This window comes from Podarcis vaucheri (assembly GCF_965113315.1).
Source record: "Podarcis vaucheri genome assembly, chromosome: 7".
In the NCBI taxonomy this organism is placed as follows: domain Eukaryota; kingdom Metazoa; phylum Chordata; class Lepidosauria; order Squamata; family Lacertidae; genus Podarcis; species Podarcis vaucheri.
The window spans coordinates 75839218-75862364 of NC_138765.1; the positions used below are offsets into that span (position 1 = coordinate 75839218).

The window sequence follows — 23147 nt, forward strand, 5'->3', positions numbered from 1 at the left end:
TCTGAGGTTGTTGATATTTCTTCCGGCAATCTTAATTCCGGCTTGGGATTCATCCAGCCCAGCCTTTCGCATGATGAATTCTGCATATAAGTTAAATAAGCAGGGAGACAATATACAGCCTTGCCGTACTCCTTTCCCAATTTGGAACCAATCAGTTGTTCCGTATCCAGTTCTAACTGTAGCTTCTTGTCCCACATAGAGATTTCGCAGGAGACAGATGAGGTGATCAGGCACTCCCATTTCTTTAAGAACTTGCCATAGTTTGTTGTGGTCAACACAGTCAAAGGCTTTTGCATAGTCAATGAAGCAGAAGTAGATGTCTTTTTGGAACTCTCTAGCTTTCTCCATAATCCAGCGCATGTTTGCAATTTGGTCTCTGGTTCCTCTGCCTCTTCTAAATCCAGCTTGCACTTCTGGGAGTTCTCGGTCCACATACTGCTTACATGCTGCCATTAAACCCGCTGCTCCTCCTGTGAAGGAGTTTCTCCAGATTTTCCACCCAAATCGGGAAATGTTTTCCGATTCCACAGCTGCTCTTTGCACATGTTCCCAGTTTATGTATGTCATATTCTACATAAAAGACTGCAAAGGACACTGGAGGAACTGAATAGGGTTGCCACCTTTGCTCTGGCAAAACACAGGGCAGGGAAGAGAGGGGTGGATGGTGGTTGTTCTTTTTATCTGGTGCTTAAGTGACTTCAAAGCAATCCATTGCAGCCTAACAGGTGTCCCCTTTGGCATTTGTCACACACACAAATTTGTATATCTGTCTGTGCTTGGCTACCCAGAGCTTAAATATGTGACCTTTCACACACCTTTTCAAACACATGCATTTAGAGAGGATACCTAACTTGGCACACACACAAACGAGAGAGAGAGAGAGGGGGGGGGGATCTGAAATACAGGACAAAACTGTATCAATACAAGACATAGCATTTTACATTGAAATACAGGACAACCCTGTATTATACATGACAGGTGGCAACCCTAGAACTCAACTAGCTCAGCTCTGAAAGACAGGAAGAAGAAGAAGAGTTTGGATTTGATATCCCGCTTTATCCTTTAGATCTATCCAATTACCGCCCGGTTTCGAATCTTCCGTTCCTGGGTAAGGTGATTGAGAGAGCGGTTGCTGAACAGCTTGGTGGGTTTCTGGATGAAACATTGGCTCTGGATCCATTCCAATCTGGCTTCCGCGCTGGTCATGGGACCGAGACGGCTCTGGTCGCCCTAACAGATGACCTTCGTAGACAGCTGGATCGAGGCGGGTCAGGGCTGCTGATTCTTCTAGATCTATCAGCAGCTTTCGACATGGTCGATCACGAACTTTTGGACCACCGCCTTACCGACGTGGGGATCCAGGGCACAGTCCTTCAATGGCTGCGCTCGTTTCTCTCTGGTCGGGGACAGAGGGTGGCGCTTGGGGGGGAATTGTCATCGCGCCACTCCTTGGTGTGTGGAGTACCTCAGGGCGCGATACTCTCCCCGATGCTTTTCAACATCTTTATGCGCCCCCTCGCCCAGCTTGTTCGGAGTTTTGGGCTGGGTTGTCATCAGTATGCCGATGACACCCAACTCTATCTGTTGATGGATGGCCATCCTGACTCGGCCCCAGACACACTGACCAGATGTTTGGAAGCTGTGGCTGGATGGTTACGTGGGAGCCGGTTGAAGCTAAATCCTTCGAAGACAGAGGTCCTGTGGCTGGGACGGGGCGATATGGGATTGGGGGGGCAACTCCCATCTCTTGCGGGGGCGCAATTAGTGCCAGCACCGTCCGTTAAGAGTTTGGGTGTAATCTTCGACACCTCCCTTTCCATGGAGGCGCAGATTGCAGCTATAACAAAGGCGGCATTTTTCCATCTCCGCCAAGCTAAGCAGTTGGCTCCTTACCTCTCTCGCCCTGACCTAGCCACTGTGATCCACGCGACGGTCACCTCCAGACTGGATTATTGTAACTCGCTCTACGTGGGGCTGCCCTTGAGACTGACCCAGAAACTCCAGCGGGTGCAGAATGCTGCAGCGAGACTCCTTACGAGGTCTTCGCTGCGAGATCACATTCACCCGGTGCTATACCAGCTGCACTGGCTCCCGGTGGAGTACAGGATCAGGTTTAAGGTGCTGGTTTTAACCTTTAAAGCCCTATATGGCCTAGGACCCTCGTACCTACGGGACCGCCTCTCCTGGTATGCCCCACAGAGAAACCTACGGTCTTCAAATAAAAACATCTTGAAGGTCCCAGGCCACAGAGAAGTTAGGCTGGCCTCAACTAGAGCCAGGGCTTTTTCGGCTGTGGCTCCGATCTGGTGGAACACTCTGTCACAAGAGACCAGGGCCCTGCGGGACTTGACATCCTTCCGCAGGGCCTGCAAGACAGAGCTGTTCCACCAGGCCTTTGGCCAGGGCACAGCCTGACTCCCTCCCTCGGCAATCTTCGCAGAGCTCTGGCCCAATGGTTGCTAGTGGCTTGAATTAATTAATTTTTATAATGAATGATTTTAGAATGTTGTTTATGTTGTACCTTTGTACTGTTTTATTGTTGTTAGCCGCCCTGAGCCCGGCTTCGGCTGGGGAGGGCGGGATATAAATAAAATTTATTATTATTATTATTATTATCACTCCCCTTAAGCAGTCTCAAAGCAGCTAACATTCTCCTTTCCCTTCCTCCCCCACAACAAACACTCTGTGAGGTGAGTGGGGCTGAGAGACTTCAAAGAAGTGTGACTAGCCCAAGGTCACCCAGCAGCTGCATGTGGAGGAGCAGGGAATTGAACCCGGTTCACCAGATTACGAGTCCACCACTCTTAACCACTACACCGCAGGATATTTTATCTTTACCAGTGCCCTGGGCTGTACCCATAAAAACGTATTAAGAGCCCTGCAGGATCAGGTCAAGCGGCCCACCAAACCCATTGTGGCTAGGTAGCCACTGATAGCCTTCTCGTCCGTGAACTTGCCTCATCAGATTCGTTGGACACCCATGAGTTTTAGTGTTATGAGTAACGGCGAGGGAGCGTTGTTGCCTTCAAGCCCTGCCTGCGGGTTTCTTGGAAGCACTTAACTGGCTGCCGTGAGAAACAATATGCTGAACCAGCAGGGGGCTCCTTTTATGATTGGTCATAATCATATGGAATAAATTTCCGCTCACAATTTAAAGCAAACATCCCGACTTTGCACTTCCCCAACCAATACATGAACCTTAAATCACAGACTAAGTTTCTCTGACTAAGGAAGGTATTTGAAAAGGTATATTTGTTACAAAGGTCGTGGGTCATCCCCCCACTCTCTGCCAAACAATAGCAAAACTCCTAGGGGTTCCAGACACTCACCCAGGGTCTGTGTTCCTTTGGAGAACTGAGACACGGAAGAGACTGTTGTAGCTTTAAAAAATATGGTTTATTCACCTATTTACACCTTCATGGAGGGAGTCCAGATCTTACCGCATGGTCATTTCAAGAGGGGCTTGTCCAGCATTGCAGCCCTGGAGCCAAAGGCATCTCTCCCAAACAGCCTTCAGCCAGCCTGCCCAAGATGGACCCCAGTCTTCCTTCTTCTCCCTCTTCTTCCCAGCACACCTTGCTTAAAAAGTACTCCTTTCCTGTCACCTCAAACACACACCTCATCCCCATGGCAACCTCTGTCTGCCCAGGCCCAAGATTCCTCTTAGATGGGCCATCCCAGGCGAGGCCCTGGCTCGGAAAGAAAGCATAGCCTGTATATTCCCACTGGCCTCCAAGCTTCCCTTCAATACCCCAAATAATCAAAATCCTACCATTTATTCAATTTCTAGAGTTTAGGGGGGTTCCCTTCTCAAATCTATAACAATATATTAGTGAAAAGTGGAGGCGAGAATGCATATATTAGCGACAACGGTGCTGCAGAATGCATCCAGGTGTAACCGCACACAAGAAAATGCATCTATTAGAATGAAAAGTGTGTGGATTTTAAAAATTGCAAGCAGAAGGGGGAAGAAGGTGAACCAAAGTTAAGGCTGAAAAAATGAGATCCCGAGAGAAACCCAAAATGATAGCTTTGTCCATCCCTAACAAAGAATAAAGCAGTATTTTATTTTATTTTAATTTAATTAAGCACAAGGCCGCTGCATCCCAGGGATCAGCAAACCTTTTCAGCAGGGGGGGGGTTCACTGTCCCTCAGACCTTGTGTGGGGGGCAGACTATATTTTGAAAAATAATAATGAACGAATTCCTATGCCCCACAAATAACCCAGAGACGCATTTTAAATAAAAGAACACATTCTACTCATGTAAAAACATGTTGATTCCCAGACCGTCTGTGGGCCGGATTTCGAAGGCAATTGGGATGGATCCGGCCCCCGGGCCTTAGTTTGCCTAACCAATGCTATATCGTTTAAAGATATTTTTCTGGGAATATAAGGGAAGTTCTTTAATCTCAGTCACTGAGAGGTCATATTTGCCCATCAGTTGGGCAGCGTGATGTACCCAGTTTTTAAGGGGTAATCCATTTGAGAGCTCAATCAGGCATTGTTTTGGTAGCCTAGTGTTGTCCATCTGTTGAACTCTAAACCAGTAACAGAGAATTCTTTTATCTATTTGGCTCTCTATGCTCAACATGCGAATTTCCAACCTGACCATGGAGATTGCACGTCTTTGGGTAACCATGCTATATCCCCTCCTGGAATTTCCAACAACTGGATTTCAGATGGTTCCTTTCTTCAGGAAAGGAAACATTTCAGATAGTTCAGGATGGTGTGTGCGTGTGTTTTATGTGTGTCAAATTACCGCAAGACTTCTGCCTATCAAGCCTTGGTTCTCTGCTCTCATAAACATCTTTATTTCCTCATTGGCCAATGAAGGTATTCTCCCCTGTGTGGGAATGGAAAAAGAGGTGGGCAGAAAGTTCAGGCTCAAAAAGGGGGAAATCAGAAATGACTCATGACAGGCAGTCAATTGGATGATGGCTTTGACCCAGATAAATAGCCGGGAACCTAAAAACTGATGCTCTTTGGAAGAGCTTGAAGATTTGAGCAGCAGCAGCAGCAGCCTCAAACATCAACATTTGTGGACAAAGGGCCCCCAAGGGGAAACACGTGGCTGAAATCTAGACTTGCGGCAACTTTCTGCCTTCCAGTAACAGCACAATTCCAAAGGCCGTCTCAGGTGCTGTCTTGCACCTTTCAGGTACTGTACTGTGTTGCCCAACTGAGCCACTTCACCTTTTCCTCCTTCTGCAACTGTCCGTGGAGAACCTTGGAGAGAGCCGGTTCTGGCCCTGGATGATGAAACGGCAGGTTCTCCAAGGCACGCATGAAAAAGCGGCAGCCAGGGATTGCGCAAGCGCACGAGACTGGAAGTGACACATGGCCTCTGCATCTCAAGTTGCCAGAGAACACAGGCAAGGCAGCAGGGAATTGTTCTGCCCTGGCAGCTGGCCAGATCGCTTGGATTGGTGAATCCCAGCAGTATAGTAAGGCATGAGCTGAAAGTGGTGTCAAAATGGCCCATTGGGAGGAAAATATTCTCCTTGTTTACTCTAGCATGGAGGGAAGGCCCAGAGGACACTGCTGCCAGAAGTCAAACTCGTTGGTCCATCTAGATCAGTATTTACCCCCACCCCCTCTGTGCATTCTCAAAATCTGTTCAAGAGATTGTTAGGGGACCCCTCCAGAGCAAATTTTGGGGGTGCACAGGGAGAGGGGAGTAAGGAGACGTCTGCTTGCTCTGTGTTGAAAGCAACCTGGTGCACGTAACAGAAACGAATGAAATAAAATGGAACTTTCAGCAAAATGATGTGCTATTTTCTTCTGTTTCTTTCCTCTTTGTCAGATGGCTGTTCCGGTTGCTCAAGAGTAACCAGGCAGGACTCCAAACCTGTGTTTTACACACAGCTGTCAACTTACAGATTTGAAAATAAGGGACCAGCAGCCAAAATAAGGGACCTGCATCCTCACCTGTTCCAGGCACTCCACTCTTCCTGTCCTCCTGCAGTCTGGTCAAACTCATGCTGGTAGCTTCAAGAACACTGTCCAACCAACTTTGTAACCAGAGGTTCAACTGAATAGAATCTGAATCACATGCACCACAAGTCTTATGCAGCTACAACTTAAGATGGCTCCCTGGCCTGGCTTTGCACTGCAAAGTTTGCAGCAGCATGTGCAACAAAATGGCGTCCAGCATTCAAAAAACCCCTCAGCTTGCATTAACTAGCCACACACGAGGCATGCAAGCTCCACTCCCCAGTCGTTCTTAGACTTCTTATTGGGTGAGCAACACAGCCAAGCAACACAGTTGAAGCCTCCCTCTTCCCTGGCCAGCAGGGAGGGAGGGAGAGGAGCTGCTTCCTTTGAAACCCGGGAAATTTAAGGGACATCATCAATAAGGGACAGCAGCGGAACATGGCGATGGAATAAGGGACTGTCCCTTCAAATAAGGGACACTTGACAGCTATGGTTTTACAGGTTTTATTTTGGTGCAAACTATTTACAGTGAAGAGCTCCAAAGCTCATGTCTGGCTCAATCGCGAGCAGAATCCGGGAGTGGTCCTTTTTTGGACCTCCCCCAGCATAAGATTTTCGTTACCCCCAACCTTCTCCTTCTCTCTTTGCACCTTAGGCTACTGCGCAGGATGGGCGATGGCAAGGGCATGTTTCCCTCCTGTCCAGCTTGCCCAGGAGCGGTGTTAAGGCTCCCACCAGCATCCTCTGGTCCTTGCACCTCTTCCCCACCAGAGGTGGGGCTTCGCAAGATTTTCGGAGGCTTCCTGTAACACAACTGCCCTTCTACTCCTCACCTCTGAGCCGATGGCAGTTCCATGACACTCCTGTTTACACTCGAGGTGGCAGACAGTTTTGTCTCCCTGGGTTCCATCATAACCAATAGCCTCTCCATCAATGCTGAGCTGTGAGAGCATATTGGCAAGGCAGCTAGGGCAATGGCTCATCTCTCCAAAAGCTGAAGAGAATACCAAAACCAAGACGAAGGTCTACCAGGCTCACGTGCTTTGTTGCAAGTGAGTCACGGGCAACTTCCAACCATCAGGAGCGATGCTGCAACACCTTCCACACACACTGTGTCAGGAAGCTTTTTGGTATCACATGGCAGGGCAGAGTTTCAAACCAAGGTGTGCTCTCCTAGGCCCACATTCCCAGCGTGGTCACACTTCTGTCTCAGCAATGTCTACATTGGCTTTGTCATGTCCAATGGAAGATGGCAGGGTCCCCAAAGACATGCTCTACAGTGTTGTAAACAAAAAAATTGCCCTTTTCCCTTATGGGGTATCCAAGAGCCCATATAGAGTCCTTACATAGGTTCCCTATTGGTAGGAGAAAATAACAGAGGCCAACCAGAGAATACTGAGAAGCAAAGCAGCTAGTAAGCTTGATCTTTATTGAACTGTTGAAACAGGGTGCTCCCCTCACCCGCAGGAGAGAGGAGGGACCCAGAAAAATGGCCTGCAAGGCCTTAGAAAGACGTTTGAAATTGCCACCCTGTAGATCAAGGCCACCCCCAGAAACATCATACATACATCACAGAAGGGGTGTAACCTAAGACCACCCCTCAGATACATCATACCTACATCACAAAAAGGCGGTCTTAAAACAGAAATTTGAATGTGGTTTTTCTCCTGTCCTTGTTTATCTCCTGTCTGGAAGGTTACTTGATTGGATTGCCTGCGGAGCCTGGCCAGTCTTTTATAGTGATAGATACTTAGTTCCTGGGCCATGTCACAGGCTCACACCCTATTCAAACACAGACATACCCTTAAGACAGGATTTGTGAAGGAAAAGACAATGGGGAGGCTTTTCCACTTTGACCATGCAGAGAAAACATTTGCTCAGTTTAGGAATCAAAATGGCTTCAGGTCGGTTTTCCTGGGCTGATCTATGTACGTGCGGTTATGAACATTGCCATATAGCTAAGACCTCAAAATTCCTATCACAATATCCCCCTTTAGGGCTAGAATTTTTCAGGCACCAGGCCCATTGACAGACCAACTCTGAACTACAAAGATGTTTGCAAACGTTGACATGAAGGCCGGCGTCATCGACTCTGCTGTGTGTGAATCCCTTGCAGATGCCCGCAGTGCCTGGAGACAGGCAGCCAGTTTGTGCATCTGTAGCAGGGACCAGAGGAGAAAGGACTGCTGTCAGAAAAGGCATTGTGCATCTGCAGCAGCACAACTGGATGCCTTCATCTGCCCCAACTGCAACAAAACATGTCTCACCAGTGTAGGGCTCTACATCCACAGCAGGTGTTGCAACCTTCCAACAGTTTGACCTCACCCACAAAGGTGAACTCCTCCATTGTCTCCTGAGACAGACGGATGCCAACAAAACCAAAAGTGTTCCTGTTTAGGATTCTGTCCAATCATTTCCTCCTAACACTTCAATCTAATCTCCCTCCACCACACATTTTCTGCCCTGCCTCAACATTCAACTGGTATTCCAAGGCAGTTGGGAATGTTCAATCTGCAATTGAGTTTCCTCCCCCACACCCAAATGTTTTTGTCCCTAAATGGCTTTGTTTTTTGTACTCCAGGCATAGCCAAACTTGGCCCTTCAGATGTTTTGGCACTACAATTCCCATCATCCCTAGCTAACAGGACCAGTGGTCACGGATGATGGGGATTGTAGTCCCAAATCATCTGGAGGGCCAAGTTTGCCCATGCCTGTTGTATTCCTTCAAACCACAGATACCATCCTCTCATTTCACAGCGACCCCATCGGGCCACAAAACATTCGGCACTCACTACCTGCCTTTGCTATTGTAAGTAGCTCTGTGACGCATTTAATAAAAAAACCAAGGTAAAGGGACCCTTGACCATTAGGTCCAGTCGTGACCGACTCTGGGGTTGTGGCGCTCATCTTGCTTTATTGGGCGAGGCAGCCGGCATACAGCTTCCGGGTCATGTGGCCAGCATGACTAAGCCACTTCTGGCGAAGCAGAGCAGCGCTTGGAAACACCGTTTACCTTCCCACCGGAGCGGTACCTATTTATCTACTTGCACTTTGATGTGCTTTCGAACTGCTAGGTTGGCAAGAGCAGGGACTGAGCAACGGGAGCTCACCCCGTCGCGGGGATTCGAACCGCCGACCTTCTGATCGGCAAGTCCTAGGCTCTGTGCTTTAATCCACAGCGCCACCCGCGCCCCTCCAAAAAACCAACCCCCCCAAAAAAACCATTTATAATTATTTAACCATTTATAATTATTTATATATGCAATAAAAATCACATAAAAAATTAGAATCACAGATCGCCCACTAACTGTTAAAGAATATGCATTTCTTCATTGTCTGGAAAAGCACTGGTGGCATCGAAAAGTTCTCGGCAAACGTTTGGAAGTTAGCACAGGAGGTCCCTGCTGAATCTCTGCTGGGACAGTATTCCACAAGACTGAGCTGATGGCATAAAAATGTCAGTTTTGTGTTGATGTCAAACCAACGGGGGGGGGGGCAACCAGAGAAGCTCTTGAAGATGATCTCAGCGATCGAGAGGGGATATAAAGGTTTGGGCAGTCCCTAAGGTACCCTGGACCTAAGTTGTTCTGGGCTTTGTAAATTAATACAAGGACCCAGAACGTGGCTCTGTGGCTGATGGGCAGCCACTGCAGATGTTTTATCAAGGCTGCCACATGTTGCCAGCCATGTGCCCTCATCAGCATGTTGACGAGTCTTAAAGAGAAAAGCGCATGATGACAGAGAGAATTAGAGGTTATCCAAAACAGAAAGTACAGAAAGAATGGGAAATCTTTAAAGAGTATCTGGAAAAACATTACAATATCAAATATCTCCTGGCAGAAACAGACTGATCCTTGTAAAACAACAAATATAATGTTTTTCGATATCTGACGAAAACAAAGAAAGCAATACAATAATTTGGAACTGTGTGTGGAAAAAATAGTAGAAATAGCAACACAATGAGTCTACCGTATTTTTCGCCCTATAGGATGCACCGGCCCATAGGACGCACCTAGATTTTGGGGGGTGAAATAAAGGAAAAAAAAATATTTCCCCCCCAGGCGCGGGACTGGGGCGGGGGAAGCTCGGGCTTCCCCCGACGCCAGCCCCCAGAACGGGACCCAGAGCGATGCCGAAACTGCGTGCAGCTTTGGCATCGCTCTGGGAGCTTGCGGGGCTGGAGGAGGGGCTTCCCCCTCCCCCAGCCCCCAGAACGGGACCCAGAGCCATGCCGAAGCTGCGTGCAGCTTTGGCATCGCTCTGGGAGCTTGCGGGGCTGGAGGAGGGGCTTCCCCTCTCCCCCAGCCCCCAGAACGAGACCCAGAGCCATGCCGAAGCTGCGTGCAGCTTTGGCATCGCTCTGGGAGCTTGCGGGGCTGGAGGAGGGGCTTCCCCTCTCCCCCAGCCCCCAGAACGAGACCCAGAGCCATGCCGAAGCTGCGTGCAGCTTTGGCATCGCTCTGGGAGTTTGCGGGGCTGGAGGAGGGGAAAGCCCTCCGCCAGCCTTCTAACCAAGTCGGGGGACAGCAGGAAAGGCGCGCTGCGCCTCCCGTTGTCCCCCGAGTTTGCGGGGCTGTCGACGGGGAGGAGCAGGCTTCTCCCCCCCCCCAGCCTTCTAACCAAGTCGGGGGACAGCGGGAAAGGCGCGCTGCGCCTCCCGTTGTCCCCCGAGTTTGCGGGGCTGGCGATGGGGAGGAGCAGGCTTCTTCCCCCCGCCAGCCTTCTAACCAAGTCGGGGGACAGTGGGAAAGGCGCGCTGCGCCTCCCGTTGTCCCCCGAGTTTGCAGGGCTGGCGATGGGGAGGAGCAGGCTTCTCCCCCCCGCCAGCCTTCTAACCAAGTCGGGGGACAGCAGGAAAGGCGCGCTGCGCCTCCCGTTGTCACCCAAGTTTGCGGGGCTGGCGACGGGGAGGAGCAGGCTTCTCTCCCCCGCCAGCCTTCTAACCAAGTCGGGGGACAGCAGGAAAGGCGCGCTGCGCCTCCCGTTGTCCCCCAAGTTTGCGGGGCTGGCGGTGGGGCTCTCCTGAAGCCTGGAGAGCGAGAGGGGTCGGTGTGCACCGACCCCTCTCTCTCTCCAGGCTTCAGCGAAAGCCTGCATTCGCCCCATAGGACGCACACACATTTCCCCTTCATTTTTGGAGGGGGGAAAGTGCGTCCTATAGGGCGAAAAATACGGTAATCGGAAGTCAAATGTGTTTATATTGTTTTGTTTTCTTTTTCCTTCCCTGTCTCCCTCCCTCTCTTCTTCTTTCTCTTCTTTTTTTTCTTTTTTGTGACTCCTTTCTTGGTCTTTCTCTCTTTGATTTGTTAAGAAAGAGATAAAGAGATAAAAGTGTAATATGGAAACTTCAGTAAGTTAAAAGTGATGTTGTGTAATTTTCCTATTGCTATTTATATATTGTTAAAATTGGTTAATTGTAATGAACTGATGTAGCAATTACTGTGGTTTTTTCCTTTGTTATTGTTGAATTCTAAATAAAATATTATTGTTTAAAAAAGAGAGAGAGAGGCACATAAAACCAATTCTTCTGAAAGCATTCAAGAAGTGCCCTCTTCCCCTTCCCCACCACTGCCACCCTGTCATCCTTGCTCGCGGGCAATGGATGGGTGGGGTTGAGTTTTGGCACTCGGCATGTAGCCAGCGAAGGAGGAGAATGCCAGCAATGACACTCAGAATGAGGCACCCGGAAGGTCGGCAGGATGGCAAAGCCTTTCCTGAATGTCTCCACCGACTTCACGAGGAAGATAAATAAGGTTGATCAAGTCAAGAGGTTGAGTGCAGGATGTGCAAGATTTGCCTTTGTTTGTTTTGGCTCTTGGATACTTGCTCTGCAACCTGCTTGTGGGCTTCCCAGAGGCATCTCCTTGGCCACTGCTGAGTTTGGACTATGCGGGCCTTTGGTCCGACCCCACAGGGCAATTGCTATGTTCCCATGAGAACTGTTCGCCAACCACGCCTGGAAGGCCATTCTTGAGGTTCCACATCCCTGACACGTAGTATTGTGGAAGGAATGCGGATAGTACTATATCTTCCTATATGCATAGAAATGGAAGGCAGTCATCACGCAGTCCCCATTGGAGGATTAGTAGTGTTGCATCACAAACCTGGATTTGCATGAAGTCAAAGCACAGCTCCCATTGGAGGATACGTAGGGTCGCATCAGACTCTTGGATTTGCATGAAAAAATGAGGTTCAGAAGGTGAAAAGCGAGCTTAGCAGTTGCGTGGGGTGGGAAGGGAGTGGTGTGGGCTGCTGGTGAGCAGAGGAAACATGAGCCCAGACCCTAGTGTGTGTGTATTTGTGTAGTACTTAGAATCATAGAAACATAAAGTTGGAGGGGACCCCAAGCGTCATCCAGACCAACATGCTGCAATGCAAGAACCTCAACTAAATCATACATGACAGGTGCTCATTCAACCTCTGCTTTGAAACCTCAAAGGAAGGAGAGTCCACCAGCTCTTGTGAGAGTCTGTCCCACTGTTGAAGAGCTCTTACTGTCAGAAAGTTCTTCCTGATGGGAATCTCCTTTCTTTCAACTCGAAGCCATGGGTTCGAGTCCTACCCTCCAAAGCAGAAGGAAAGAAGCTTGTTCTCTCTTCCATGTGACAGCCTTTGAGATACAGTGGTACCTCAGGTTAAGTACTTAATTCATTCCGGAGGTCCGTACTTAACCTGAAACTGTTCTTAACCCGAAGACCACTTTAGCTAATGGGGCCTCCTGCTGCTGCCGCACCGCCGGAGCACGATTTCTGTTCTCATCCTGAAGCAAAGTTCTTAACCTGAAGCACTATTTCTGGGTTAGTGGAGTCTGTAACCTGAAGCGTATGTAACCCGAGGTACCACTGTATTTGAAGATGGCTATCATATCTCCTCAGTCTCCTCTTTACCAGGCTAAACATACCCAATTCCCTCAACCGTTTCTCATATGGTTGAGTTTCCAAACTCTCGATCATCTTGGTCGCCCTCCTCTGCACATGTTCCAGCTTGTTAATATCCTCCTTAAATTGCAGTGCTCAGAACTGAACACAGTACTCCAAGGCAGAATGAAGTGGTACTCTTACTTCTTCACACAACACACAAACTATGGACCAGTTGCATAGGAGGCAGTGACAGCCACCAACAAAAAGATGGCTACTAGCCATAATGACTACGCCCAGGGTTGGAGGCAGTAAATGCTTCTGAATACCTGTTGCTGGAAACCAAGGGAGTGGTAAGAGTGCTCTTGTGTTTGAGTCCCACTCGCAGGTTTCCCACGGTCACCTGGTTGGCCAGAGAACAGGATGCTGGAGGTGGTAGACCTTTTGACCTGATACAGCAGCCAGGCTGTTATTTCATTCCCATGCATAATCCAAATCTATGCAAACTATTAGTGAGAGCTGTAGTTAAGCCATCTATTAGCAATCCCCACACTCATCCTTGTAATTCCAAACACTGTTATCACCTGCGTGTTTATATCTCCCGGAGACAACTATCTTCAAAAGTGGCAGGATGGTTAGAACATACGACATCAAATGGAACATCCCCTGAAGGCTCTGCAAGATGATCTATATCACTGAGGGCAAAAAAAAACCAAAACAAAAACCAGCCCCAGGGATGTCGCATCGAATATGTAGGTAAAACAACAACCAACCTACGCACACATTTTAGAAACCATAAATCTGCAATCTTGATTGAAGGAGTGGAGCAACCAGTTGCTGGACGTTCCAGTTCTCAGAACCACAGCCTGTCAGTAATTGCTAAAGAGATGCTCAGAGATTCATCAATGTTTGCAAAGAGGGAGAACTGCTGGATGGACGCACTGGACACATTTGTACCACATGGCCTCAAGGAGAGCACCGGGAGAATACCAACAGCATTGCTTATCTTCAGTGAATGATGATGATATATTATTTATACCCCGCCCATCTGGCTGGGTTTCCCCTGCCACTCTGGGCGGCTCCCAACAGAATATTAAAAACACGATTAAACATCAAACATTAAAAACTTCCCTAAACACTGGGCTGCCTTCAGATGTCTTCTAAAAGTCAGGTACAGTGGTACCTCGGGTTACAGACGCTTCAGGTTACATACGCTTCAGGTTACAGACTCTGCAAACCCAGAAATAGTACCTCAGGTTAAGAACTTTGCTTCAGGATGAGAACAAAAATCGTGTTCCAGCGGCGCAGCGGCAGCAGGAGGCCCCATTAGCTAAAGTGGTGCTTCAGGTTAAGAACAGTTTCAGGTTAAGAACGGACCTCCGGAACGAATTAAGTACATAACCAGAGGTACCATTGTAGTTGTTTATTTCCTTGAATCTGAAGGGAGGGCATTGCACAGGGCAGGCACCACTACCAAAAAGGCCCTCTGCCAGGTTCCCTGTAACCTCACTTCTCGCAGTGAGGTAACCGCCAGAAGGCCCTCGGAGCTGGACCTCAGTGTCCGGGTAGAACAATGGGGGTGGAGACGCCCCTTCAGCTCTTGTGAGTGGTCCATTCTCAATGCTTTTTACAGGCAATCCTTGTTTTGCAAAGGGGTTACGTTCCGGACCACCATGTGCATCGGCCTGGCCTGGCCCATGGGATGTGTTCTGCCCCGGCCCCATTCTGCCCTTTTAGTGATATTTTAGTGACGTTTTCAGGCCACTTCCAAGTTCGGCGCCTTGCGCACGTGTGTGATTGCACACCAATAGGGCACGGGTGAATTGGGAGCTGCCTGTAACTGCCACCTTGGTAACAGCATAGTTTCTGAAATATACTCGGAGCTGAGAGTGGATTTCATGCTCTTTATTCAGCTCATAGTGGTGAGGAGGAATGGAAGTTTCCCCAGAATGTCTGCTTTATATACATTATTTACACAATGGGCACCACGTGATTGGCTAATTCCGGGATTCTTCTGTAGGCCAATCAGGTTGCGGATTCACTTCCACCTGCAGCTGGATTGGGTGGCTCCTGTGGACCAATCAGACTGCTGCATTCTGGGTCCTATTGTTCTAGGACCAATCAGACTGCTGCATTTTGGATCCTATTCAGCTCAGTACCTAACAGTTTCCATTTTGTCAGAGCTCTGACAAAACGGAAGCCAAAATGCTGATGCCCAAAGCCACATAAATCATAGAACTGTAGAGTCGGAAAGGATCCCAAGGGGCATTGTGTCCAATCCCCTGCTGCAATGCAGGAATCACAGCTAAAGAATACCTGACAGACAGCCATCCAAACTCTGTTTAGAAACCTCCAATGATGGAGAGTCCATCACCGTCCCAGGTCATCCGCTCCACTGTTGAGTGGCTCTTTCTTCCAAGAAGTTCTTCCCAATGTTCACTCTGAATTTCCTTTATTGTAATTTGAACCGCCCTGTCCTCTGCAGCTGTAGTATATGTGACAGTCCTTCAAATCCAGGAAAATGGTGATCGTGCATGAAGTGCTGTTTGATGCTTTGAAAACTATCTATCTGTTGGTAACGAAACAATTCAGCAAGGGTAAACGCAGGTTATAGGTCCTGGGTTACCTAGCTGTGCCAGGGATGGTGGGAGTTGGAGTTTAACAATACAGTTATACCTCATGTTACGTTTGCTTCATGTTACGTTCTTTCAGGTTACGTCCCGCGGCAACCCGGAAGTACCGGAAAGGGTTACTTCAGGGTTTCGCCACTTGCGCATGCGCAGATGCGCAAAATGACATTATGCGCATGTGCAGAAGCGCCAAATTGCAACCCGCATGTGTGCAGATGCGCTGTTGTGGGTTGCGCTCTTTTCATGTTGCGAACGGGCCTCTGGAATGGATCCCGTTCGCAACCAGAGGTACCACTGTATCTGGATGACACCACTTTGGTTTTCCCCTGCTGTAGACTGACACTTCTTAGGAAGCTGATTGCTTACATGGCTCCGGAGACTCACCGTTGATCAAAAGGGCGAAGACCTGCGAAGGGGAAAGCGGGGCTTCTAGCATGACCCAGGAAAGCTAACTCAGGAAAGCTGGAAAGCCATTTATTGCAAAATCAAAGACCTGAGATTATGAAACTGTTTATTGACACTCTACACTTCCAAGGGTTCCCCGCCCCTTTCCCTTCTCCTTTTTTCTTACTTCGCTTTTGTGCCCTGCCTTATTTTAAAGACTCGGGGAGTACAGCTCCCTTGCTAGCTAGGACTGACGGCTGCTCTAGACCTAAGTGCACACCACACTTAAAAAACACATGGCCCCCGCAAAGATTCCCAGGAACTAGGGTTTGTGAAGTGCGCTGGGAATTGTAGCTCTCTAATTTCAGCCCCCAGGATTCTTTGGAGGGAGGAATCATGTGTTTAAAATGCATTGTGTGTACACCTCCAAAACACCAGGAGGCCACCAAAGAGGCAAATGGTTGCACTAAACCATGGTTTAGCATCACATCCAAATACAGGCAGGCAGTTAAACTGTGGTTGGGAGCCTGTGTCCCTCTGGACATTGCTGAACTACAACTCCCATCAGTCCCAGCCAGCCTGACCAATGGCCAGGGAAGGTGGGATTTGTAGTTCTGCAAGTTCTGGAGAGCCACAGCTTAGCAAATATACTGCAAGCCACTTTGAAAACTTTGGTTAGTAGACAGGGTATCCATATTCTTAAATTTATTGGTTGCTAATTCACCGAGGTACCTCAAAGCGATTTAACAATATGTAAGCAAACACGTGCACTAAAACAGATATAAAAGGAAAAAACAAACAAATAAAAACCAAAAAGACAATCTTATTTTTAAAAGGCGGAAAATTATGCGTGGGAGAAGTGCAAAGAACTGTATGCTAGTCAAAACTGCAGGCAGAAAAAGTGTTTGTTAGGATAAGTTCATATTAATGGCTGTAGAATTTTTAGGAGGATTGAGAGAGAGAGAGAGAAAGAGAGAGAGAGAGAGAGAGAGAGAGAGAGAGAGAGAGACATTGGTGCAGACCTGAATTTAGGGTTAGATAAATGAGAAATAGAGGGAAGCGAAATCGACAGACCCTTCCATCCCTATCTGGATGTACCAGTAACTTCTATTTGTTGACAAAAGGATGTTTCAACTCCAGCTTTCCAATTGTGAGAATAAGGACTTCTGCTCTTGTAACCTATCTGGGGTACCTCCAGGTGACCAGAAAATGTCCTCATTTGCTTGAGCAAAGGCTTACGCAGTAGTTAGGCTCTGCCTGCTGAGCATCCATTCTGATTTCTTTACAGGGTGGATATGTAACAGTGAGCATTCAACTTGCATTCATCCTGATTTGCTTGCGGGGCCGTTACGCCTTAATCGTATCTTCATCCCACACTTCTCATTATGTTTCCCCAACACTTTCCCAGCAGCAAAAAGTCAAGGCTTTTAGTTTTTGTTTCGTAAAATCTGGATTGGTTGTACGTAGGCGAATTAGCGCTTTAATCCCCTTTAATTGGGCAACCAAAATTTTCGGGATGGGCCCAAATCCTTCCTGAAAAATGGTGAAATTCTGGAGACACTCCCATTCTCAATCTTGACTGGCAGATCGTTCCTGCAGTATGTCAGGGAGCGGCCGTAGCTCAGTGGTTAGAGCACCTGCCTTGCACACAAAAGGTCGCAGGGTCAATCCCTGGAATCTCCAGGTAGGGCTGCCCAAAACCCTGGGGACCTGCTGCCAGTCTGTGTAGACAATACTTAGCTAGATGGACCAAGGGGCTGACTCGGTATCAAACAGCTTCTTGTGCCAACAAATGTTTTCAAGCTCCTGTCATCACCCCTGACCATTGGCCAGGCCCTTATTACCACAGTTTTAAAACTACTGCAATTCAAGGCCCAATTCAAGGTGCTCACATTGTTGTTTAACACCCTACATGACTTAGGCTCCAAATATCTGAGCGACTTCCTCTTTCCTGACAGGCCCTCTGGGTGTTAAGAACAGAAGAGGGGGCCCTCTTGTTGTTCTACCTCTCTCAGAAATCTGGGTGCTGGTTGCTAAGTTGTGGGTGAACATATCAGACGACACAGCGATTCTTCAAACAGCTCTTGTTTATTCACAGGCTAGAACAGAACAGAACTGAAGGGTTCAGCCAGCCTGCTTATATAGAGCTCCACTACAACGCAACAGTAACAACTTTCTGTAACTATCCAATCACCGAACGTCACTTTCAATTCCTTATTTGCATATGTGGACCTGAGTGAAAACTATCTACAGTATCCCCCTGCTGGCCCAGGGTGAGAACTTCAGTACATAACACTGGTGGTCTAGGAGAGGGCCTTCTCTGCGCCAGCCCCTACGTTGTGGAATTCCTTCCCTGTCTGGCATCTTCTCTCTACAGCTTTCAGCCAATGCTGAAGACAACCTCTTTACCCTGGCTTTTGACACCTGAGAGGTGTGTCTTCAGGGCCCACCCGGTTTTTAATTGTTGGAGCCTGCTCTGGGACCTGCTGGTGAAGGGCAGGAAATAAATTTAATGAAAATAATGCTGGCTGGGGATGATGGGAGGAGGAGTCTAACAACCTCTGCAGGGCCCCACATTGGCCATTTCTAAGAGAAGGCACCCCCCTAAACACCCCCAAAGGGGAAATGGGCAGCCTGTATTACACAGATCTCAGGGTTGCCATGTTTCAAAAAGTAAAAACCAGGACACCTTGAAAGTTGTTGAGCTTTTTTTTAAGGAAGGCCCCAAAATTATTTAGGCCTTTTAAAGGAAAACTCGAAAATTGTTCAGCTTTTTTTAGACAAACCCCCAAGCGGCTGAGCTAATTTTTAAAGCCCTACCAACAATATCAGAGCAGCCTCAGCATATTTGGTAGCTTCAGGCATTTTTCCTGCATCTTACTCTCTTGGGGGATATGGGATATTAGGGGAGGGGACGCACTGTGCTCCTTCTGGGATAGTTATCTGTCTTTGGTCCCTACCCTGCAGTCAGCTCTCACCTGTGGCTCCCACAAGCTGTCAGCATGCAACAGTGGCCACATCCTGGGAATGGCTTCAGCTGGTCAGCTAAACCAAGTGAAGGTAGCTGGTGACTTTGGGATTTCCCTTGCATGAGAAGACAGGCTCTGGTGGATTGAGCCGGTGAGACCAATAGTGGGTCCAATGGTCAAGAAGGTGGTTTCTGTATGTGCTGTAGAGGGAAGTGAGGGGCAGATGGAGCTCATCAACCTGGGAAGGGAGCCCATCTAGGAGAAGGAAAACTCTCATCCTAAACCTCTGCTGCCTTGCAGGATATCTTTGGGAGAAGAACCCCTACACAAATCTGGAAGATGGTTGGGTGGTGCCTTGTATGCCTCCTTCTGGCAACTCCTGCAGCCCAGCTGGTGCCAAATGTATTGCTCTGCTTTCCTTTGGACCACATCAGTGAGGTTGAGAGGGTGGTCTTGTCATCTGGGCAGCCCAGGACCTCCACACACGCTGCCCAGGCTTGCACCCTGGGAAGGTCACTTTGGTGCTGCTGATACATTGGTTTGACTTCACCCCTGGAGGCACACTCCATTGTCTCTCGAGACAGACGAATGCCAACGATTCTCCTTGGGAAGGAAATTGCCTTTCTTCTCCCAAGAGAGCAGCACTGAAATGGAATCATTAACCCCCACCCCCATTTTGACCTTGTTCCATACAAGCAAACAAAGCAAAAGGTATCCATTCACTTGGATGGAATGAAGAAGAATAGGCCCACAATGGGACAGTTGGGAGACTGTATCCACACCTACACACTTTTAAAAAGCAAACAAACCAATAAAGCTGGAGCACCTGTACTTAGCCACCCATTCACTTGGATGGAATGAGAACTTGGAAGCAACGAGAAGGAAGGAGCTTGCAATGGGGAACCTGGGACATGGTTTCCACACATGCACACTTTTTAAAAAAGAGAAAAACACAACAACCCTAGAGCCCCTGGATATCAGCCACCCATTTACATGTATGGAATTAACACTTGGATGGAATGAGGAGAAAAGAGCTTGCAACTGGACACTTGGAGGGCTGTGGCCCCTCATACATTTCAAGCAACTTAGGGATGCCCTCTGGACTACAGACGCCCTAGGCAAGAGGCTTGTACTGCCTGAGTTTGTCTGGCTTCGTATTATTATTATTATTATTATTATTATTATTATTATTATTATTATTATTATTATTCAACCTTTATTATGGTCCAGAGACCCAACAAATCGTTACCAAGCAATACACAATTCACACAGCCTACCTCCAGGTTAAACAAGCATTTTGTTCAGAATATAGGGATCATTGGTTCTTGCAACCACCGATAAAAACTTTGCCACCGCTAATGTTCTAGCGTTTGTCCTGTCTTCCAATAGAAACCTGACATAGTGAGCCTCTGATTTTCCCGGGAAAGGTACCAGCAAGGGTAATATCAGTTCAACCCTGGCTTGCTCATATTTTGCACAGTGCAACAAAATATGTTTTATGGAATATATGTTTTATTATTATTATTATTTCTCTGAAATATGAAAAAATCCTCACTTACCTTCAACTCTGATTCCTTCCTGAGATTCCAGAAAGCCCTCCACACACAGAAGAGTTTCCCGCAGAAGAAAAGGTCAAAATCCCAGCTTCTTCTCTGCTTTGGCGAATTGCATCCATCCCGAGACACAAACCAACCGCACGACTTGGATCCTTTCTTCGGGATGAGGAGTGAATGCCGTTCCTGTAATGTACTGTGATTTATTTGCATGCGGGAGAAAACAAGTCAGCAGAGGTGTTGAAACCATTTTTTTGCAAGACGGGTTTGCCTAATAACACACTGTCATTATTGGTGAGATTAAAATACCAGGTTGGTGACTGGGACCAGAGGAGCAGAGCTGGATAGACAAAGGGCTGAGTGGAGAAAGAAGCTGGCTTGGGTAGGAAACCGGCAACATGATGGACTCCAGGACGTGACAGCGGGTGACTGCCCTGCTGATCTGGTCCAGCAGTCGGAAGGATGCCACAAGCTTCACTGACTTGGGTGGATTTAAAAGAGGACCAGTCAAATTGATGGAGGATGCGACTCAGTGGCCACTGTGAGAACTGGACGCTGGACTAGATGGGCCCTTGGCTTAATCCAGCAGGGTTCTTTTGACACCTGTATTGCAGGAGATTGGGCTAGAAGACCCTTGGTGTCTCTTCCAACTCTATGGTATCATCTGTAAAGGTAAAGGGACCCCTGACCATTAGGTCCAGTCGTGGACGACTCTGGGGTTGCGGCGCTCATCTCGCTTTATTGGCCGAGGGAGCCGGCGTACAGCTTCCGGGTCATGTGGCCAGCATGACTAAGCCGCTTCTGTTGAACCAGAGCAGCGCACGGAAACGCTGTTTACCTTCCCGCCGGAGCAGTACCTATTTATCTACTTGCACTTTGACGTGCTTTTGAACTGCTAGGTTGGCAGGAGCTGGGACGGAGCAATGGGAGCTCACCCTGCTGCGGGGATCCGAACTGCTGACCTTCTGATCGGCAAGCCCTAGGCTCTGTGGTTTAACCCACAGCGCCACCTGTATTACCTGTAGTTGAAACAAAAGCACACACAGAGAGAAGAGAACCAAGCGCTATAAACTGACTGAAGAATCCAGGGCAGTTGCAATGCTTCGGTGTTTGTAAATCCGGGTGTATATTTTATATACAGTACCGTCAACGTTGCAAGAATAGTAATCCAGTTTCTTTTTCTCTCTCCGGAACCAAAAAATGATAAAACTCCTTAATTATATGTTATGATTTAGACAGGGCTTTTAATCCTCAATTTCATCTTCCTAATTGCTTGCCATTTGGGAGTTCCTTTCATCTCACAGAAACCTAACAAAGCACATTTTAAAATTGTCTGTGGTCATTTTTTCTTAGCCCTCTTCTATAAGTATTGTTATAGGCCACCCAAATCTCTGCTGAGGGTTGCGAGATTCCAGAGGTCTTGGCACTTAACCATGGTTTGTGTTTCCTTTGGAAAAACGAGGCATGGCAGAGACTGTAGTGTCTTTAAGATATATGGTTTTATTTACACACATCTACACCCGTGACTGGGACACGGGTGGCGCTGTGGGTTAAATCACAGAGCCTAGGAATTGCCGATAAGAAGGTCGGCGGTTTGAATCCCCGCAACGGGGTGAGCTCCTGTTCCTCGGTCCCTGCTCCTGCCAACCTAGCAGTTCGAAAGCACTTCAAAGTGCAAGTACAGTGGTACCTCTGGTTAAGTACTTAATTCGTTCCAGAGGTCCGTTCTTAACCTGAAACTGTTCTTAACCTGACGCACCACTTTAGCTAATGGTGCCTCCCGCTTCTGCCTCGCTGCCGGAGCACGATTTCTCATCCTGAAGCAAAGTTCTTAACCTGAAGCACTATTTCTGGGTTAGCGGAGTCTGTAACCTGAAGCGTATGCAACTTGAAGCGTATGTAACCTGAGGTACCACTGTATAGCCCTTTTGCAAAGTAGGTGCTATCTAAACATGCTCAGGGGATGCTCAGATCCATTTGCCACACTGTTCACCAAAGACTGTTTACCAAAGACCTGAGAAACCAAGGTAAATTATGTATATAAGAAGTCACATCTACACATAACATGATTCACTGTACTCTTTTCGGCACCTGCTAAAAACATTTTTCTTTAGGCAACTCTATCCAGCCATGTGGAATGTTGGAATGTGTTTTAATTTGCTTTTCAGCTGATCGTTGGTTTTAATTATTTCTAAAGGTTTGAATTCTTGGGCTTGTTTTTAAATGAGAATTTCATTGTTTTATTCTTTTTGCAAACTGCTTTGCGTTTTTTTTTTGTTGTTTTTAGAATAATGTGGTTTGTAAAACAAAAAGAAATTAAAAAAAAAATGCACCCTTCTTTATTCTTGTTATTGGGTGAATACCTTTACAGATGCTCGTTTCTATAGCATTTGATTTTTACACAGTCAACAAGTTGTTTGGTGTTTTTAAATATTTTGTAAGTCACTTTGAGATCCTTTTAAATAAAAAAATGTAATGAAGAAATGTTGTTGTAGTAGTAGTAGTAATCGTTGCTTTGTTTGCTTTTGAGAGGCTAGAAAGCGCATCGCTCTCCCCTTGGCAGCAGTCAAGGTGAGCAGCCACCAAGGACCAAAGCGGGCAGAAGCTCTATCGCGCAGGCGCACATCAAGCCACGTAGCCGCGCTCGACCCATTCGATATGGAACGAGGAGAATGTCTTGCCAATCACCATAGACTTAATATCGTTTGGAGTGACAATACCTTTACACGCATATGTATCTTGTGAACCGCCCTGTGATCTTCGGGTGAAGGGTGGTATAAAAATAATGAAATGAAATGAAATAGCAGGCTATGCTTAC

At 47.7% G+C, this 23147-nt stretch overlaps 1 long non-coding RNA gene across 1 annotated transcript in view; it reads right to left on the reverse strand.

Moving 5' to 3' along the window:
- The window catches only part of LOC309536595, a 157374-nt gene that overhangs the window by 100078 nt on the left and 34149 nt on the right, over positions 1-23147 (reverse strand). The window lies entirely within an intron of this gene.